Raw genomic sequence first — 22,678 nt, 5'->3', positions numbered from 1 at the left:
ACCTTTCCCCTAAAGCAGTTCTGTTGAATTTCACCCTGACAATGCAAATTAACAGCTTACTTTTACAGGTAAGGGACCATGAACAGACCTAAAAGTCATCCCTTCACTCACCTGAGACAAATGCATATCTGATTGCTTCCTATACCCTGCGATTATTTTATCTTATGTTAAAATTCAGATTCCTACTGAGCACCAGAGGAATGCATAATTGACTATTTCTCCACTCCTCCTTTCAAGTGAAAAATGTGGATTCCGTAAAGCTAATCAAAAGACTCAAAGGAATGCAAGCACTTGCCTCTTTTACCCCTTTTTTCTTCTTCTCTCCCCTGCTGCCTACTCTTTTCCCTTTAAATATTGAAGATTTCAGTCCCTCTGGGAAAAGCAAGGACCACAGATGTTTCCAGTGGTTATGTGTACCTTTTTCCTGGATGTGTCCGTAACCTTGGCAAAATCAACTTCTAAAAATGATTGAGACTTGCCTCCCACCATTGATTTACAGTGCTTACCACTGGAAAGGATCAAGGACCAGTCCAGCTGTGTGGAAGCACAGGGACTTAATTCACTGCCAGCCAATGTCCGTTGCTCTGCATGCCCCTGTATGTCTAAGTTGGCACTTAGGACTATGTTTACTTAATGTGCTTGGCACACATCCATATGTGTGGGAAGCTATGAATTGCAGATTTACGTGTACTGGCTAAATCACCTCTTTCTTTAAAATAGCTTAAATCTAAATTTGAGCCCCTTTCCTGCTTGACTGCAGGAAATTCAGTATCAGCCTTCACTGAGGCTCCCCACAAAGTTGGGAAGAGCTTCTGAGAAGCTTTCATAGCACAAAGCTCCTCATTGTGCAGCGCCTCTCTCCGCCATTGGTCCTGGATCCATACTGGTTTCTCCTGAAATGTCCCAGTGTAACTGCCCAACAGGTTCTTCCTGCCCACTGCACAAATGAAATCAACTCACTGAGACCATGGCGATATGGATAGGAGGAAGGGAAATACTGGGTAGAAGAGGGCGGTACCCTGCAAGAACCACACCCTCAAGCCGGACAGTAACCCAAAGTAAGAACATGCATTTCTGTTTTCCAACCTGAATGCTGCCTTTTCCAAAACAACCCTGGCCCACCCTGCCCCCATCCTGTAACCGTAGAAACCCCCGGCTCCACTGGCAGAGGTGCAGCAGAGAAGGAGATAAGAGAAGAAGTGTCTGAACTTCGAGAGGAGAAGAAGCAGCCAGACATGAGAGATTATGGTTAGGGAAGAGCTGGACCCCAGGGAAAGATAATCTTCTCACTGCATCCCCTTTCCAGCTTCCCATCCCATTGAGAACCACTTCCACTACTCCATAAAATCTTCCACATTCAGTATCCTTCAATTCATTCGCACGACCTGATGCTTCCTGGATGCCAGACAAGAACTCACGTAACAAGAGGGCGGGTACAAAGGCTGTCACCATGATCCGCCACTGAGCTGGTAAACACTTAAGCCATTCATGGGTGCCAAAACTAAAAGAGCACACTGTAACACACGCTCTGGGGGTCTGGGGATCGCAGGTACCTACCCCGAGACACTGCCACAGGCCCACACAGTGTTCTACTCCCGCCAGCTCCCAGAAGCACTCATCCCAGCCCCTGCATGCACTCACTTCCTTGCTCCCCTTCCTGTGAGGGGTTGAGAGCTGCAGGCTGAGTAAACAAGCCACCCCATCTGTGAGTCCTGCAAAATGGTCAAGGGAACTAACTGGTCTCATTGGCCTTGCAGTAAGAAAGTGTTTAATTGATGCAGGCCAGTCAGCCACAGAAGAGACAGAGTTATTACTCAAATCAATCTCCCTGAAGACTTGGAGGTTAGGGGTTTTTCAAAGATAGTTTAACGGGCAGGGGGCTAGGGTAGTGAAAATGCTGATTGGTAGGGTATATGATCATAGGGGTGTGGAAAACAGTCCTCATGCACTGAGTCCTCTGGGTGGGGGCCATAGGACTAGTTGAGTCAGGGGTCCCGCTAGTGCCATCCAGTTGTCAGAAATGCAAAAACCTGAAAAAAAATCTCAAAAGGCCATCTTAGGTTCTGCAGTGCTGTTATCTGCAAGAATAACTGCGGAAGCTGCAAATCTTATGACCTCTGGAATTATGTAGAATTTTTCATCCTCCTTAGTGCCCTTTCATTAGTTTTACAAGGACAATTTAGTTTTGGGGAAGGGCTATTAATTAAACTATAACCTAAATTTCTCCCAAAGTTAGCGTGGCCCACCCCAGGAATGAGCAAAGACAGCCAGCCTGTGGGGCTAGAAGCAAGATGAAGTCAGACACGTCAGATTTCTCTTACTGTCATACTTTTGCAAAGGCAGTTTTGATTGCAACAGGAGGCAGCCAAATGCCGAGGCAGATAGGGGTGGGTCCCTGGTGAAATCCCACCTCCAAGCCACAATTTAAAGCCTGAAAGCCAAGCTGCAAGTTAAATTCTCAGACAAGATTGAGAACTTGTCTTCCCATCTGGCGCACTTTCCTCTGATTGATCCCCACCCTTCACCTATTTTACACATACCTACTTTTTCTTAAATGGCTTTCTACACCGTCGTGCCCACCTTTGAGTGATGTCTTTGCTTTAACCGTTTTTGCACACTCACAAGCCAATCAGTACACACTCCCCATTCCAAATCCATAAAAAGCCCTGGACCTAACCACACAGGGAAATTTCCCACCTTTGATTAGGAGGACCAACCCCACATCCCCTCTCCTCTGAAAGCCATTTTCATCACTCAATAAAACTCTTCTCCTCCCTCCTCACCCTTCAATGTCCAGTGTATCCTCATTCTTCCTGGGCATAGTACAAGAGCTCAGGAGCCACCAAATGTGAGTACAAGCTATAATACAGGCGAGCTGGGGCATGCCAGCATGGCCAAGTGAAGACTGGGCCGGGTGTCAGCGGCCGAGGGTCCCCAGCTTCCAAAGTGACCAAGAAGAAAATTCCTACATCAATTTCACCAGCTGGACTGGTCCTTGTTCCTTTCACCTCTGGCCTTCTGCTCTCCTCTAGCTAGACAGTCTGGGAGCCCCCATCCCTGGCTCTCCTGGCACCACACAGCCACATCTCTGAGGACTTGCCTCTTCCGCAAGTCACTGGCACAAAGCAGCGTAGGGGTCCCCTCTTCTCCAGAGCCTCAACCTCAGCCTCTGTCCAGTCCACAGGAAGCTGCCTCTCGCTTCCCTCTGACTGTTGGCAAAGGCATTCTCTCTCCTCTCCCACCCCTCCCCATCAGAGACAGAATCTCTTCAAAAAGCTAAGCGCTTTGCCAAACCAGAAAGAACCTTTATCTTCAAAGCTCTACTTTCCACCTTATAATTTGTTCAGCCAACATTCATTAACATAACTGCAGCAATTCCTATACTATTGAAAGATTTCTGTTCTGATTGGCAAATAGCATAATGGCTATTGCAATAAACAGTAGAATTTATTAATAATTAAATTCAAAATTAAACTCATCCATTCAGGCTAATTGTCATAGGATGTCACAAGGACCACTGATAAATGGGCCTCACGTGTGCTTATTAATCACAAAGCATTGTGTATGTACATCACATTTTTATCAGTCTATGGAAATCATGTGGATGCCACTGGTTCTACATAGTTGTTACTTTAGTTATCTGTGCATTGTAATTCTTGTGTAAGTTGTAAATGCAGCATTTTAATATTTATACATTTAAGAATTTACAAATAAAATATTAAAAATGAACTCTCAGAATAAAGAGACAACCAAATGTGGATACCTTTATTAATTTTCCATTAAAGATCATACACCTCAATCCTCTGACTGTGCAGAGTACAAGCAGTGATAGTTGTAAGGAACCACAGCCTGTAATGTCATCCAAACCACCTCAGACATCCTTTGCACTGTGCAAGCATCAGTACGAAATAACACAATGCTTTTTATTTCTTCAATACAAAAAATTGCATTATTTTAACAAAAACACAAGTGTCTCTTGCACACTGACAAAACCCATGAAAAAAAATGTGTCTCACCAGTGCTACTGACATAAATATTAGATGCAAATGGCACTCAAAGTTCATTGTTAAAAGACTTTGTGGGAGACCAACATATGCTACCCCAAACTATGGATCGCCAAGCTGAAGGTGATCAAGAAGAAGCAGCTGCAGGAAAAGTTCTCTGCCCTCCCTCTATTTGCCTAAAAGCAGGACACAGGTCTACAAAGACAAAAGGTATGCTGGCCCATTCTCTACCAGGAAGAACAAAGGTTAATCACTGAAGACAGCACTGAACCTTGGAAGAAAAATGAAATCTTGGGACCCCAATTCACTATGCCAAAGGGAAAAATTAAGCAGAAGCTGACTGAGTCATGCAAGAAACTGCCTTTCCTTGTTCCTAAGCAAATAGCTGCAGATAAAAGGCCAGGTAGCTCCACAGGAGCTGCTCTATGTTCAGCTCACGTAAAGTGTCGATTTATTGAGTGCAAGACAAATACATAATGGACTATTCCTCTGCCTGTCTCCTTCTTTCCTCTCACAACATGTGGATTCAGTAATGTGACCACACCCTCCCTTTTCCCCTCCAGCCTGCTTTTCCCCTTTAAATACTGAAGCCCTCAAAATCATCTTTGGAAAAAAGCAGGGATCACAAATTGTTTCTGTGGTTTTGTGTTGCTTTTTTCCCCCCAGGCATGTCCTTAACCTTGGCTAAATAAACTTTAAATTGACTGAGACCTGTCTCAGATACTTCTTGGTTTGCAGACCCTTACTGGCCCAAGATGGTACCCAAGGAAGCTACATTAACGAGCTTTACTAACCAACCTTTACCTGCCATTAATTTGCCTTTCCCGAAGTTGCCACCTCTAGAGATTCAAAGTCCTTTTCCTTTTTCTTGTTACTTCTCTAAAAATTTACTGGTTTTTGTTGAACAATTTTTTGCTGAACACTCTATATAAGCTGGAATTCAAAGCCACCTCTTTGAGAACTACTCATTCCCTCAGTGTCTCCCATGTACATATGAAATATACATGTCAATAAGTTTCTGTTTGGTTTTCTCTTATAAATCTGTCTTTTGTTACAGGGGTCCCTTCCAAGTAAGAACTTATGAGGGTTGAAGGAAAAATTATTATTCTTCCCAGACAACTTACATATTCTGCAGAATGGCAATCATGTTCTATCAAAGCTCACAGTTGCAGGGAATCCATGAGCCCCACATCACCCATGGGTAACCCGAGTTCAGTGGCAACAAAGGAATGAGAGAAAGACAGATGAAGAGAAAAAGTGGGACCAGGAGGCCATCACTCTATTACTCTGGAGGTGACAGTGAAGGCCCTAAGCTCTGATCATCCACACTATTTATTGATTACAATGACTTTAATCTATAGGGTAGGGGTGGAGTGATGGTGAAATGAATCAGTGAGCTGGAGGTGAATCAGTGAGCCAGAAGTAAATCAGTGAGCTGGAACTGGTGTATCATTCTGAGGATTAACAGTGGCAGTCTGGGAGTTTCACAAAACAAGAACATGTGGTTATCTTTAGCTTATTATCTACGTACTGATGGAAACGCGGGCCTTACAAGGAGCCTACAAGTCTGGCTACATCATAGTGCTACGAAGGGGTTTTACGTCCTTGAGCACAGTGTTTACAGTAACAGAGCCTAGGTCACCCTGCACCAGAACATGAGGCATGAAGAGGCCTTCCTCCCCAGAGGCCTCCTGTGGCCTTCCACAGTTTGTTGTTCCTTGTTTATATGTTACTCATAACTAATTTATGTAGGCCCTCTGTCAGTCCTTTCTCCTTTGCTGTTTTTCCCAACACCCAGTGTAATTTTTTAAACCGTAAATATCTATGAGAAAAACAATCAAAAGATCAATTTCAGAAAACAATGCATTTGAAAGAAAAGTGTTTTAAATTTGACAAAATGTTGATAAAACAATTTAAAATATTACAGAAGTAACCTTTGAAATGTTGGTATACAGCATGTACTTAAACATAAGCATTTTCAAACATGAAATATTCAATAGCCACTAAAAAATAATATCCATATAAGCATATATTGAATTTTAGATTTATGAGATTTTATAAATCAAGACAGTAAAATGTCAATGTCATTCATTTTCTATGCAACAGTTTCACATAAAAGCATTTAATAATGTATTTTAAATGAGACATTTAAAACTTTGTTGATCTTATGGAGTTGGAAGGAACAACATTCAAAATAAATATACAAACTATATTGTCAATATTGGAGAAAAACGGTACCAGTAAGAAATATGTTCATGGAAGCATATGGTTCAGATACTGCTAGTGTTTGTATGCTACAGAAAAAGTTTGGCATTTCAGCCAAAGTTTTAGAAACATTTCTGCATATTTTTAATTTGGCACTAAGTCACTGTATTCCATCACCACTGGATGATACAATGAAAGATATTAATTCAATAAATTAATTTTTCCTCATAAGCATTATATTCACTACTATATTATTTTGCTCACTCTGCTATAACAAAACTCAACAGACTGGATGGCTTAAACAACAGAAATTTATTTTCTCATGGTTCTAGAGGCTGGAAATCCACTATCTAGGTACTGTAAAATTAAGTCTCTCATGTGGCTGTCGTTCTAGTGTTACAGTAAGTAGTCAGGCAGACATGAGCAGTGCAAGAGAGACCCCCCATACCAGGAATGTCAGGCGACCATCAGGTGATGGCCAGGCAGTTGTCACACTGTCTAAAATAATAATTGGTCGCAGCCAGCACCAGGGAAAGGCAGTCAGTCTCCCAATGGATGGAAAAGACCTGAAACTGATGGAATCTGCAGCTTCCGGGTAAGATCTCGGGAGCTGGGCAAATGGGCTCATGCATGCGCACTAAGAGGCAAAACGGCGGAGTTGACTGGTATACAGTGTTCCTTCATCTAGGAACACTGGAGTGGTAAGGGAAAAAGACCTCAAGTGAGCATGCGTACAACTCCAGTGACCACACTCCGCATGCAGCTCCTTCCAAGTGGTGTCAAGCCACTGAGCATGCAGACAGCCCAACCAACCCAAGGGAAGCCTCAGGGGAGAAAAGACGCAACCCCCAGAAACACGCCAGCAAACAAAACCCCAAGTCACAGGTCAAACTGCGCATTTGAATCTCTCAAGTCATCCGCTTGGCCCTCTTCCAAGTGCACTTCACTTTCGTTCCTGTCCTAAAACTTTCTTAATAAACTTTCACTCCTGCTCTAAAACTTGCCTCCGTCTCTCACTCTGCTTTATGCCTCTCAGTCAAATTCTCTATTCTGAGGAGGCAAGAATTGAGCTTGGGCAGACCCGTTTGGACTTGCTGCCTGTAACTCTAGCATGCGGACAGCCACCTTCCCTCTGTGTCCTCACATAACCTTGCTTCTGTGCACACATGGGGAGAAAGAGATATCTCTGGTATCTTTTCTTATAAGGACAAGAGTTCTAACAGATTAAGACTGCACCCTTATGGCTCTATTTAACCTTTATTACCTCGTTATAGGGACTTTCTCCAAATACAGTTACATTAGTGGTTAAGTATTCAACATATGAATTTTGGGAGAACACAATGCCGCCTGGATGACAGAGCATCTCTTTAAAAAAAAAAATACCATAGATGAAAAAAAAAACAGAGAATTAAGGAATATATCTGATGATCTTGGAATTGAAATTAAAAGTTGAGAGAACAGCATTTTCAAACATGAAATATTCAATAGGCATTAAGAAATAATATCTATATAAGCTTACATTGCATTCTAGATTTATGGACTCACTTGTTGGAAAACATACTGAAATGAGAAAGTAACTTATTTGAGATGTCATGAATCAACACAGTAAAATGTCATTCATTAATTTTCTATGAAGCCCCAATAGAAAACCTGTAATGCTGTAATGCAAACAGAGTTAGAAATTTTATATTCATTTTAACATAACATCTGAAATAGGAGTAAACATTTGGAAAATTAAAACATAATTTAGAGAATTAGCCTTAATAAACAATATTCCAATACTGATATCTATACTTCCTCATGTCTTTACAAGAAACGTTTCTGTTACATCAATAATTTAATTCAACAATCAATAAAAGTTATTAAGCACATAAGGATAAATTTTAAAACTATAGAAGCAAAGAAATGTAATATGCCACATGAAACAAAGCAAATTATAAATTCTAAGAACGTTATTAGAATATCTAATAAGTTATGTAAAATGATTAAATGAACAAATAAATCATGAACTTATATAAATCTATATAATATAAATATAATTATGATAATTTAAATGACAAATTATTAAATTGTCTAATAAATTATGTAAAAGGCATAATGAGTTTTTAAGTTGTTTCTATTTATTAAACACTTCAACTCTGCCAAAAGCTCTTTGCAAACCTCCATGGATTGAAGGTAATCAAAAATTAATAAAAACTAACTCACTAAACATGATATTCCATAAGAAACAAGAGGCCCATCCAGCCCCTAGCTGTCCCAGTCTTGCTTCCAAGATGCCATACATTTGAGGAGGGCCATCTTGGCTCAGTAAGCCTGCCAACTGACTACAAACCCATAGGTAAGTGCCGCCAACACCACTTGGAACAGAGACAAGTGCCCAGCTGAGCCCATTTCATAGTGCAGAGTTATGAGCAAATAAAGGGTGGCTGTTGTTTTAAACAACTAAAATTAGAGTAACTAAAATAACTTTTGCAGTTATCTATTGCTGCATGGTAGCCATTAAAATAATATTAATAATAACATCTATATACACATACATTACATTCTAGATTTATGGTCCCACTTGTTAATAATAGATATTATTATGCAGCAATTATGTAATTACCTATTGCAGCAATACATAACTGCCAAAGTTATTTATTCACCAAGTGACCTTTTATCTGATACCTATACTGTTTATACCTGTACAACCAGGAGATACTGTGGGATCGGTTTCAGACCACCACAATAAAGTGGAGTCACATCAATTTTTTGGTTTCCCAGGGCATATAAATTATGTTTATACTATACTGTGGTCCATTCAGTGTGCAATAGCATTTGGTCTAAAACAATAATGTACAAACCGTAATTTGAAAATACTTTATTGCTAAAAAATGCTAACAGTCATCTAAGCCTCCAGCAAGTCTTAATCTTTTTGCTGGTGGAGGGTCTTGCCTCCAAGTTGATGGCTGCTGACTGATCAATGTGGTGGTTGCTGAAGGTTGGGGTGGCTCTGTCAATTTCCTAAAATAACAATGAAGTTTGCCACTTCAATTGACTCTTCCTTTCATGAAAAGTCTCTCTATAGCATGCAATGCTGTTTGATACCATTTTTCCCATAGTAGAACTTCTTTCAAAATTGAAGCCAATTCTTTCATACCCTACCACTACTCTATTAACTAAATTTATGTAATATTCTAAATCTTTTGCTGTCAGTTCAACGATGTTCATAGCATCTTCACCAAGAGTAGATTTCATCTCAAGAAACCACTTTCTTTGCTCATCCATAAGAAGCAACTCCAAACATTCAAATTTAATCTTGAGATTGCAGCAATTCTCCCCCACCTTCAGGCTCCACTTCTGATTCTAGTTATCGTGCTATTTCCACCACATCTGCAGTCACTTCCTTCCACTGAAGTCTTGAACCCCTCAAAGTCATCCATGAGGGTTGCAATCAACTTTTTCCAAACGTCTGTTAATGTGGATATTTCGGCCTCCTCACGTGAATTATACATGTTCTTAATGGCATCTTAGAATGGTGAATTCTTTCCAGGAGGTTTCTGCGTGGCAAGAACAAACAATTTTTCCTTCTGTTCTCACATCACAATGTCGCGGGGATTCCCCACACAACAAGCAAGGAATCAGTTCTGCAGTGGACTCTGGCTTGGTGTCCTTCAATTCAATTCTGACCCTATCTACCTGGAGATAGCATAAGATCCCACAGGTTGAGGACTCAGTCCCCACCCCCCACTTCTGATGCCAATCACAAGCCCCAGGTCATTTTAGCTGTGTTTCTGACTGTCCAGCTAAAAATCAGGGCTCCTATGACTCCTTTCCTTCGGGTAGATTAATTTGCTAGAGCAGCTCACAGAACTCAGGGAAACACTTATTTATGTTTACCAGTTTATTATAAAGAATATGACAAAAGATACAGATAAAGAGATGCACGGGGAAAGGTATGGGCGAAGGGATGGGGAGCTTCCATGCCCTCTATAGGTACATCACCCTCCAGGACCCTCCACAGGTTGAGCTGTCTGGAAGCTTTCTGTACCCTCCACCCCCATCCCCTTGAGCCCTTTATGAAGACTTCATTGGGTAGGCATGACTGAAGCATGGACAACTGTGTAGAAATGTGATTGGACCAAAGGAGTATGATTTTATATTAATAAACTGAGCAAGGAAACCTAGCAAGGCCTGTCTGTTCAGATTCTTCTTGGTCTCTCTGTGCAACATTCCTTCCACTAATCAGACAGGTAGGTCAGAGAATTTCTTTACGGCCAGCTCCAAGACAGAAAGATCAGGAGAGATCCCTGCTTTGGAGAAAAAAAGGAGCAGGTGAAAGGAGAGCAGGAAAAGGTCAGATAGAGATTCTGTTTTGTTTTTGTTTTTGTTTTGAGATGGAGCTTTGCTCTTTTTGTCGAAGCTGGAGTGCAATGGTGTGATCTCAGCTCACTGCATTCTCCACCCCCCCAGGTTCAAGCAATTCTTCTACCTCAGCCCACCAAATAGCTGGGAGTACAGGCACACACCACCATGCCCAGCTAATTTTGTACTTTTAGTAGAAATGGGGTTTCACCATGTTGGCCAGGCTGGTCTCGAACTCCTGACCTCAGGTGATCCACCACCTCAGTCTCCCAAAGTGCTGGGATTACAGGCATGAGCCACTGCACCCAACCAAGATTCTATTTTCTGATGCCTGTTTCTGTAACCTAAAGTGCCCCAACATTATAACAAAAGACCGTCTCTCACCTTTCTCACTCTGAGCTGTTACAAAGCTGCTTTGGGACCCATGGACAAAAGCCCAAAGACTTTTATAAAAGATATTATTGTTGTTTTAGTCATTTGGGAAATAAGTAGGGTTCTGGAAGTTATGAGCCAAGAACCACAGACAAAAACATATACAAAACAGTTTTCAATTTACTTTGCCCAGATCCATCACAGGAATCACTATGTCAGCCATTACCTTATAAAATGTATTTCTCAAATAATAAGACTGTAAAGCTGAGAATACTCCTCAATCCATGGACTACAGAATGGAGTAGTGCAAGCAGGCATGACAACAATATTCATATCCTTGTACATCTCCATCAGAACTCTTGGATAACTAGGTACATTGTCAATGAGCAGTAATATTTTGAAAGGAATCTTTTTTCCTGAGCACTAAGTCTCAACAGTGGGCTTAACATCCTCAGTAAACCATGCTTAAACAAATATCTGTCACACAGGCTTTGTTGTTCCACTTAGAGAGCACAGGCAGAGTATATTAAAGGGCTCTATGAATTTTTGGAATGGTAAATAAGCATTGTCTTCGACTTAAAGTCAACAACTGCATTAGCCCCTAATTAGAGAGTGAGCTTGGGACTTTGAAGCCAGTCACTGACTTCTCCTCTCTACCTATGAAAGATATCAAGATGGCATCTTCCAAGAGAAGGTGTTTCATCTACATTGCAAAATCTGTTGTTTAGTGTAGCCACCTTCATCAGTTATCTTAGCTAGACCTTCTGGATAACTTGCTGCAGCTTCTCCATCAGCACTTGCTGCTTCACCTTGCACGTAGATGTTATGGAGATGGCTGCTTTCCTTAAACCTCGTAAACCAGCCGCAGCTAGCTTCAAACTTTTCTTTTACAGCTTCCTCACCTCTCTCAGCCCTCATAGAATTGAAGAGAGTTAGGGCCTTGCTCTGGGTGAGGCTTTGGCTTAAGGGTATGTGGTGGCTGGTTTGATCTTCCATTTAATGTTCTCCACATCAGCAATAAGGTTGTTTCACTGTCTGGTCATTTGTGTGTTCACTGGAGTAGCACTTTTACTTTCCTTCAAGAACTCTGCCTTTGCGTTCACCACTTGGCTAACTGGCAAGAGGCCTAGCTTTTGACCCATCTCGGCTTTCGACGTGCCTTCCTCACTAAGCTAAATCATATCCAGCTTTTGATTTAAAATGAGGGACATGCGATTCTTCCTTTCACTTGAACACTTAGAGGCTATTGTAGGGTTATTAATTTGCCTAAACCGAATATTACTGTTTAGGCAATAGAAAACAGCTCAGGGAAAAGAAAGGCTCAAGGAGAAGGAGAGAGATAGGGGAATAGCCAGTTGGTGGGGCAGTGACCCACACACAACATTTATTGATCAAATTTGCCATCTTAGATGGGCACAACTGTGGTCCCTCAAATGACTACAATAGTGACATCAAAGATCACTGATCATAGGCCAGGCACAGTGGCTCACACCTGTAATCCCAGCACCATGGGAGGCCGAGGTGGGAGGATCACTTGAGCCCATGAGTTTGCGACCAGCCTGGGTGACAGAGTAAGACCCCATCTCCACAAAAAATTTTAAAATTAACCAGGTGTGGCTAATTTAAAATTATCCAGGTGTAGCACACCTGTAGTCCCAGCTAATTCCAAGGTTGAGGTGGGAGGAGCACAGCCAGGAGTTCAAGGCTGCAGTGAGCTGTGATCACACCCCTGCACTCCAGCCTGACAACAGGGCCAGATTCTGTCTCAAAAAAAAAAAAAAAATCACTGATCACAGATCACCATAACAGACATAATAATAAAGAAAAAGTTTGAAATATTGTGAGAATTACCAAAATGTGACATGAGGCAAGCACATGCTGCTGGAGAAACGGCGCTGGCAGATTTGCTCAACTCGAGGCTGTCACAAACCTTCAATTTGTAAAAAAAACACAATATCTGCGAGACACAATAAAGCAAAGTGCAGTAAAACAATGTGTGCTTACATTTTTATTTTCTGTATATTTTAATGTTTATCTTAAAACTCTTTCTGAATGGGGAGAGACTGCCCCTGCAGGGGCTGGCCTATCTACTCACATCTCCTCTATGGGATCTGCACACTATAAGAAACAATATTCCTCTTCCTCAGTCATCCCAGAGCCAGGTACCAAGCAACTAGAGACCATCCCTATAGAACCCAAAGCCTGCCATTTATAATGCAAGTTGGCCAATCCAAAACTGTTTACGCCGCCCCGCCTTACCTTTCCTGCAGAAACCCCAATAAAGGCCATGGCCTAGATCTTCCCTCACTCTGGCCCTGTCGGCCTCCTGACCTACACTGGTGCGTTCCCTTGTGGCCCTATATGCCACACCTCCTCCTTCTAGGACCTGTGCGTGTAATAAACTTCCTTTTCCCGAGCCTGCCTCGTGTGGCTGCACCTGACCAGCCATCACATGAAATAACATAGAACAGTACCCACTATAGACAGAACTCGTGGCTTCTGGAAAGGTGAGGTGTATAATGAAGCTCTTAGAGCTTAGATAAGATCTGTTCCAGATCCTAAACCTCCATGTGCTCCAATTCCCAGACAAGCAGGGGTGCAAAGGATGTGGAGACTGGGTCAGGGTGCAGTGTCCAGGCCACCTGGGCCAGGCTTGGGCTCTAGGGGTCACTTGTCCTCAGGCTGCAGAGCACTTTTCTGTTTTGCTTTATTGTGGCAAAATAAATATAACATAAAATTTACCATTTTAAGTGTTCAGTTCTGTGGCGTTACACTCACATTGCTGTGCAACCATCACCACCATCCATCGCCAGAACTTTTTCAACTCCTCAAACTAAAGCTCTGTACCCATTCAAACAATAATTCATTCCCCACTTCTCCCAGCTATTAATAACTTTTCACTTTCTGTCTCTTTGAATTTGACTACAATGGGTAGGACACCATTATAGGAAGAGCACTCTATAATTCAACTCTTCCTGTCTATCTCCCTCTCTAAGCTGGCAGGTTCTTGACACTGGAGACTTTTTTCTTCATTTTTAGAATTCCCAATACCCCTCCTAGTGTCTGGCATAAAGTAGGTGTCCAGTAACTATTCCATGAATGAGTGAATGCAATTATCACGGTCTAACTGGTTTTGTAGATGACTTTAAACAAGTCTTCCCCAGGTGATAAGCAACATGTAGACAGAATAGTGCCAACCTTTCATTTATTTACTTTAGAGCACTTACTACTCAGCAGGCACAATAAACAGAGCACAATCCCTGCCTATAAGGAGCTCGAAATCTAACAGAGATGCACAGAAGCTGTCTATGACCTTGATAAGAACAGCGACAGAGGGCAGCATAGGTCTATGGATGCACCCAGCACAAGGCTGTGGACAGAGTGTGTGTTCAATAGAGGTACTTTTTTTCTAAACTTGCTCACTTCCTGTAATGACATTGTTTTATTTTCATTTAAAAAAATTTTTAAATTGATAATAAGTGTACCTATCTGTGGGGTACATATGTTTTGATACATATAATGTATAGTGATCAGATCAGGTAATTAGTATAAACATCCTCTCAAATATTTATCATTTCTTTGTGTTAGGAACATTCAATGTCAACAGAGGTATTTTTAACTGAACTGAATCAGATCACAAGCTAGTTGGGAAGTTTTGAGCTTCCCACTTTCAAGCTATGTGACTTTAGGCAAGCCACTTAATTTCTCTTTGCCCTGCAGATGTGTAGCAGTTATGACCTGAAAACCAGGTATAGGCCAGCTTGGCCTGTGTGGACTGGATGCAGCAAATCAGCAAAGCTGTGTTTTTGCCTACGAAGTAACAGAGTGGATAGCTGGACATGGTGGCAATGCCTGTGGTCCCAGCTACTTGGGAGGCTGCAGGAGGATAGCTCGAGCCTGGGAGGTAGAGGTTGCACCTCCCAGGGGCTGAAATCATGCCACTGCACTCCAGCCCGGGAAACAGAGGGAGACTCTGTCTCAGAAAAAATAAATAAATAAATTTAAAAACAGAGGTAGTAGTAGTAACACAGCAGAGCTGGAGATGGGAACTGGGAAGAACCTCTAGCCACAGAACTGACCATTTCAGAGAGTCCTTGGCCCAGGGAGACAGAGTAATGGGATATAGCTTCCTGCTTCCATTTCCTACTAAACAGGCACTGTAAACAAATCACAATGAGCCTTTGTTAGAAACTCCCCATTTAGTTCTGGGCCTGCCTTCTTCCACACCTGGAGATGTATCATCTATTTTCACAGTACTGCTTAAGAGGCAGATGTTTGTCAGGGGAATTGTCCCACTCAGAACCTATAGAACTTGAGCAGGGGAGCTTCCTGGTGCATGCCGAATGCCCACATCCTCCCAACTTCAGCTGTCAAAGCTAGATCCCCAGTTCAGCCCTCTGCCCTTCTAAAGCCTAAGTAGTCGATAGACAGGGCTGGGCATGATAATTCTGTGATGCCAAATTTTTTTCCCGATTTGCTAATTCCAGTAGGAAAGTTGAAGTCCTGAGCTTTCTTGTCAGATGTGAAATACATTCCTACTCTTCCATCAGCCGTGAATAGGTATGTCATTTTTCATTACTGTTTCAGGCGTCCTGCAGAATATCTGAGGCAACTAAGTTTAACCCTACAGCTAACCAGTCTATAGCCCACAAGATTGATGTCAAATCTAATTTTATAGCCTGAATATTACTGCCGTGATTTCCTTTCCTTTTTCTACCCCTCTTAGGCACTGACTTCAATACATCACGAAAGTGCCCTGTCTGCTCATTGAGTTCTGCTCTCTTGTCTTTCACTCCTCTAAACTCGACCAGAATCTCAGCTTTTAAAAGCTGTGAGGTGCTTAATTATTCCGGTTTTCTCAGTTCATGTAAAGGATGCCTGAAACAGTTATAAAGATCTGTCTGTGCACATATATGTATAACACATACATACACACATTTACATACACATACATACACACACATACACACACATACACATACACACACACACAGAATGAAGAAGCTTTCACATTGGGATAAAAAAAAGTCCTGGATGTGTCATCTGAATGAGCATCGGATGTCATCATGACCTTGCCACAACAACAGGCACTCTTTATGTGTTCCATGAAAGCAGTTTATAAATAGTGGCTATTAATAATCTATGTTGATTGCTTCCTGGTATCAGATCTTGGGAAAGTACTTGCCTTGAACTCTTTTTTAATTCTCACCCTCTGATAGTAAAATGGGTACTATCAACACCATTTTACCAATGAGAAAACGATAACTCAGACAGATTAGGCACCAAGGTCACATAGTAAATGGCAGGGTCAGCTAGCAGTCATGCCCAAATCTGTCTGACTCTAAAGCCTGAGTTCTAAACCTTCCCCCCTGTACCTCAGAGGTGAAGGTCTAAGGATGCTAGATTCCTGGAGAGAGGGAAAAGGAACCTGACAGCTTAAGCCTCTGACAATAAAAATGGGCTGTTTTACAATTATAGTACCTGAAACCTATAAAACCACAAGTTTTCCAGTTGGAACCGTTCTCCAACTTTTGTGTCTTGGGGTTCAGGAAAGGAGCCACTGCCAAGATAGCTGGGCCTGATCATTCTGTGGTCTCTCCTTATCATGTAAATGGGCTTCCAAGAAACTCATCTCTTCAGTGAGACCAAGCTCTTCTCAGCTACCCACTGTAAGACCCAGAGATACACAGAAAAGTTGAGTAACTTTGCCAAGGACACACAGCTAGTAAACAGTGGGGTTAGGATTCAAACCCAGGGAGTCCCACTGAAGAGCTGGTTCTCAAACTTGGCACTTCACAAAGGAGCCAGTGCAGAATACAAATGACTTCCCAGTACTGAGAGAACAGGGGCTGGAATAAAGGAGAAACTTTACAGAGGACTTAACCATTCAACCACAGCTAGAACAGGTAGAATTTAGATGTGTGAAGTGGTGCAGGGTGTCAATGTACATGTGATTTTCATTGGTCACTGAACAGACCTACTTAGCTAGAATGAATAATAAGTGAAACAGGAAATATAATTAGAAAGGTAGATCAGGTAGCCTTGAATACTAACCTGGATTAAATAAAAACAAGTTCAAGAGAAGCTTAGATCTACCTTTTCCAACTGCCTCCCACATGGTGTTTCTATATATGTAACTTCAGGGGTGGGAGCTCTCTAGGTCAAAGAAGTCCTTTCCCTGGGCCTGGGCAGCTCCGTGTATATTTTGGATTAAAAATCTTTTCTTCTCATCAACACTTGAGTTTGGGCAGAAATATCACATTAAGCTGTAAAGCAGCTATCAGAGATAAAGGTGTCCAAATGTCAACAATTCATGCAAAAAGCAGCCCTGGCCAAACCCCCTAGGAGTCAACTTTGAAAAGAGGCTGCAGGCTGCAGCTCACCCAGAACAAAATCAGTTTTGCCTGCACATACCTTCATTTAGCCCCAGATACTCCCTCTCATCTGAGAAGATTAAACCATTATTTTGATTCAAAATGTAGACTTATTACAAAAAACGATGCTGTGTGTTTCTATAATGTGTTATATCTTCAAAGTGTCTCACATTCATGGTGAGGACAGGAAGTGAGCATGGAGATGTGGGGAATTCAACAGTCCTTTGTGGCAGGGTCTGGGAATAGCAATGTGGTGCATTTCTGTGCCTGTGAATCACTCAGCTGCCCTACTGTCCAGGCAGAGGTCAGGCAAAAGTAGATACAAACTTAGAAACTTTCTACTCATGCCTTGCAGGTTTTCTTAACAGCAATAATGGTGCTTGCTTAGCCACTTTGATCTCCGGAGCTCAGACTCCTCAATCCATTCTTGCAGAGATCTGGCAAATTGATAGATGTCATGATTCTCAGGAAAATGGCTCCAAAACAAAAAAAGGGTCAGGAAGAAGACAGTGGCTTGACCCACGGCTTAATGCTAATCACCTCCAGGCTTAAGAACAGAAACTTCGAAGGCCAGCCTTTACTCCCACAGCAGGCTCCAAAGCCTGAGAAGCTGTCCCCTTATTACCCAGTCTTTTTTTAACTCCTAGAATCAGCACCATCAAGTTGAAGCTAAGAAATAAGTAAGTGTTGCCTAGTGCTGCCAGCAAAATGAAAAAAGTGCAAAAATCCAGCTAATTACTCAGGACATGTTGGCAGACACCTCTGCTTGTCAGATTCCTGGTTGTCTGAATGGTTATTTACATCTGAATTAATTTACACAGTGGGAGTTTAAATACTTGTTTTTTTGTTTTTTTTTTTTTTTTAAGTAGCGTCAAAGATCCTACCAGAAACTATGCTGTTTCCAAAAACCTCCTCTTAGTCCTTGATTTATTCATTTGCATAGGACACTCTGCCATAAGACCATGACTCTTGTAAGGAAAGATCCTAAATGGGAATTCTTCCCCAGACATCATCATCAGAGCCTCTACCATCCTCCTTGCTCACTCCACAGACCTCACACTCCTGCTTCATGCATGTCTCAGGCAAAGGCCCTAAGAAAATCCACACAGCCTTTAAAATGTAAAAGATATTGAGAAACAATTTTTTAAAATTATACATACATTCTGATCTTTTTTATTCATTCAACAAATATTCAGTGAGATGACACCATGTGTTAGGATTGTCCTGCTAGGTCTTGCAGGCACAGATAGATATCCAAAGATAAGATGTTTGTGTCATCTCTACCCACAAGAGGCTGACAGTTCAAGGGAAAGAACAAACACAGGGGTAGTGGGAAACACAACAGAATATGGCAACTGTCTAGGAATGGGGGAAGATGGGAGCTGACATTGAGATACTGTAACTCAAATAGGCAAAAACTAGAAACCTATTTCCATAACTGGTCTCATCTTGTAATTAATTCTTTGTTTTTAGGTTTCTTTCTTTTTTTTTTTTTTTAATTAAGACAGGGTCTCATTCTGTCACCCAGGCTGGAGTACAGTGGTGTGATCACAGCTTTCTATGGCCTTGATCTCCTGGTTCAAGCAATCCTCCCACCTTGGCCTCCTGAGTAACTGGACTACAGGCACACATCACAGGCCCCATTAATTTAAAAAAATTTTTTTGTAGAGATGGGATCTCCCTATGTTACTCAGACTGGTCTTAAACTCCTGAGCTCAAGGGATCCTCCCACTTTGGCCTCCCAAAGTGCTGGGATTACAGGTGTAAGCCACTACACCCAGCCTGTGATCAATTCTTAATGACAACGCACACATATACACACACCACAAAATCTTAACTTTTCAATAAAAAATAGTCCAGGCTCTTCTAGGTTAGAAATACTTCTTTCAGGTAAACATGCACTTATTTTCCGAAGTCAAATTCTCTATCAGGTGTGCTTTTCCTTCCCAAAGGAGCTCTGGCCAGACACCCACTTCCTTCCCAAGAGGGTACCTGGGTGCAGGCAGCAGCTTCCCACCCTGATGGCATCACACATGAATTCTGTGGTCCACACACTGTCCCCTGGCTTCTGCTGGATTGCTTCTGGTCTCATCTGGACACTGATATCATACTGCAGGGACCTAGCTGATTGATCTGTCTTGGTGTCTTGATGTTCTGGGATGCTGTGCTGATCCCAAGAGCTGCTGTTCTGAAGTTCAGGGTCTGTGGTCCCCTTCCTGAACCCTGACACTTCTCTGTTACCTGCTCCTTTAGCACACCTGCATCCTCACTCAGGCCTGTGTAAATTCTGAATCCCGTAGGCAGCAGGCATGAGTACAGGCAACCAGGCGTATGACCCAGAGCTCCAACACTGCCCTGCTGCTCCCACAGGGTACTCACTTGCTAGGACTGTTGCAACAAACTACCACTAACTGGGTAGCTCCAAACAACAGACCTTTATTCTCCCTCTCATCGTTCTGGGGATGGAAGTCTAAAATCAAGGGGTCAGCAGGACCATGCTCCCCTGCCAGTCTCTAGAAGAGAACCTTTCCTTGCCTCTTCCAATGTCTAGCAGCTCTCTGGGTTCCTCAGCTCGTGGAAGCCTCACTATAATCTCTGCCTCCATCTGCCCATGGCCTTCTTTTCTGTGTCTCTGGGTGTCCTCTTCTCTTCTTATAAGGACACCAGTCATTGGGTTTAGGGCCTACCCTGAATCTAGGACAAATTTATCTCAAGATTCTTAACTAATTACATCTGCAAAGACCCTATCTCCAAATGAGGTTACATTTGGGGTTCTGGTTGAACACAAACTTGGGGAGGCTGTTCAACCCACTATATACACCATGCTGAGACAATGGTCCTGCCAAATTCAGACTTTCTCTAAGAGGCTTGAAGTCTCCCAGGGAAGCAGAGTACTGGCCTGATATGGTTTGGCTGTGTTGCCAACCAAATCCCATCTTGAATTCCCACATGTTGTAGGAGGGACCTAGTGAGAGGTAATTTAATCATAGGGGTGGGTCTTTCCCATGCTGTTCTCTCTATAGTGAATAAGTCTCATGTGATCTGATCTTTTAAAAGTGGGAGATTCCCTTGACAAGCTTTCTTCTCTTGTCTGCCACCATGTGGGATGTGCCTTCCACCTTCCGCCATGACTGTGAGGCCTCCCCAGCCACATGGAACTATAAGTCCATTAAAACTCTTTCTTTTGCAAATTGCCCAGTCTCGGGTATGTCTTTATCAGCAGCATGAAAACAGGCTAATACATCACCCTAAAGTGCCCAAAGTCCCCAGGTCAACTGGTTGTTACCAGATCCCTTTTCAAGGTTCAGATCCCATGGGGAGAACCAGACCATTCACATGAAAACTTCCCTCTCTGCCCCATTTGTTTCTGTAGTACTAAGAAAAGAAAGTCTTTCATTTTTCCTCCATGATGTCCTGAGTTCTCTCTTCACTCATGGCTCTTGTCTTGTAGGGGAAAATGTGTCTCCAGAAAGCCCTTTTCTCTTTCAGTGAAGTCTGGCTTTCAAGACTAATGCTGGTCATGAATTTTTTAAAATCTAATCTAGTTTGGAATTAAAAGCTAAACCATGATCCCTGTGCTATCTACATCTTTCTTTAAGCCATTGATTCATGTGTGTGTGCAGGAACTGGAGACTTTTAAGAATGAATGGGCTGGGTGCAGTGGCTCATTCCTTTAATCTCAGCACTTTGAAAGGCCAAACTGGGAGGATCGTTTGAGCCCAGGTGTTCAAAATTAGCCTGGGCAACATAGTGAGACCCCCGTCCCTATAAAAAAAAATGTTTTAAAATTATCCAGGTATGGTGATGTGCCTGTAGTCCTAGCTATCTGGGAGGCTGAGGCAGGAGGACCGCTTGAGTCCAGGATTTCAAGACTGCAGTGACCCATGATTGCACCATTTCAATCCAGCCTGGGCAACGGAGCAGAGCACTGTCTTAAAAAAAAAGAAAAGAATTAAAGGACTATGCTTTGGTTTAATATCACCAGTATAGTACTGGACATGTGCAGGATGTGGCTATGGAAGCACACACACGGTCCCTTGAAGGGACTACACCCTATGCATCTTTAGTCACAATATCAGCACAGTGCCTGGCATATAGCAGATGCTCATTATGGGTGTTGAGTGACTGGGGAATCTGGAGGGCTTTGCAGTAGAGGTGACATTAAGGCAGGGCTTGAAAAATAAGTTAGTAGGATTCTGATCCAGGGAAACAGGAAAAAAAGGCATTATGAGCAAACAGCAAAAGTACAAAGGCATGGAGGCATGAATATGAATGACATCTCAGGAATGATAAGGAAAAGTAAGTTGCAGTAAGCCCTTAAAGACTTGAGTGATGTGGGCAGGCTGGGGTTTCAAAGGGAGGGAAATGGAGAGAGGTGATGCAGGCTGAAAACGGAATAATCTTTAAGAGTTTTTCACATGAATTCATGCTTTATTGGTCTCTAACAGATTATTGGGAAGTCAGCAGTCTGAGGGATTCTTTAGAAGCTGATGTTAGCAGATGTAGCTGTGTCGTTCCCATTCCTAAATATGTCCCCTGATCCTATCCACATAGACTTAATGCTGGGCTAGCCCACTATGGCATTTCTGAGACTCTCATTTTCTTATCTTACACTAAGTCTTGGGAAAACACTACATAGTCAACTAGGCCACAAACTGGAAAATTCCAAAGAAACAAATTATTTCACAACCAAGAAATGCTTCATTTTTCCAAAATGATCAATGCAAATCAAAATGCTGAATCACGCAGCCAGAAAAAAATACATCAAATGATAAATGCATTTCTGCATCAAATTCAAGTCTTGCCATCCTGATGACTGCAAATGTGAATATTTTTACCAGTCTTTGTTCCATGACAAAAAGAATCAGCTTCCCAAAAAGGAACGATTTCTATCAGCACTTTTGTTCTGTCTTTTAATGAAATATTGTCTGCTCTGGCATAAAGGGTTTGTGACAACTGTTGTTTATTTATTTTTCTAGTCCCCAAACAAAACTTAAATCCAGTTTGTTCAAAATCAAGAAGTGCCTTGCTATCTTAGATACTGCAAGGCATAATACTGTCTCTGAGTCTCCCATTACACTAGGGATGTTCAAGGACAAATTAGAGCTGAAATGCTGATGGGGACTGTGTACTTCTCTGTGCAACAGAAACTTGAGAATTTCTTTTTTCTAACGCCTTTGTTCTGTGTATTGTAACTTTCTTTTAAAGGACAGAATTGAACAAAAATCAAGCTGAGAATTATAATAAAATAGCTTTTAAAACATGAATAATAATAGTGTCAGCAATAATAATGTGCAAAAATATCCTTTTTAAAAGTTGTCCACAAAGTTCTCAAAGAACTATGCTGTCAGTGGAATTATTTCCAGAGTAAGGGCTATG

The 22,678-nt window shown here is 42.0% G+C and overlaps 1 protein-coding gene across 4 annotated transcripts in view; it reads right to left on the bottom strand.

Moving 5' to 3' along the window:
* CNIH3 (cornichon family AMPA receptor auxiliary protein 3) overlaps positions 1–22,678 on the bottom strand; it is a 285,107-nt gene that overhangs the window by 125,253 nt on the left and 137,176 nt on the right. The window lies entirely within an intron of this gene.

This window comes from Sapajus apella, unplaced genomic scaffold, assembly GCF_009761245.1.
Source record: "Sapajus apella isolate SASKATOON/1434 unplaced genomic scaffold, GSC_monkey_1.0 scaffold22, whole genome shotgun sequence".
In the NCBI taxonomy this organism is placed as follows: domain Eukaryota; kingdom Metazoa; phylum Chordata; class Mammalia; order Primates; family Cebidae; genus Sapajus; species Sapajus apella.
Note: the sequence above shows the minus strand (reverse complement) of the source record. Positions and strands in the feature narration are given on the sequence as shown.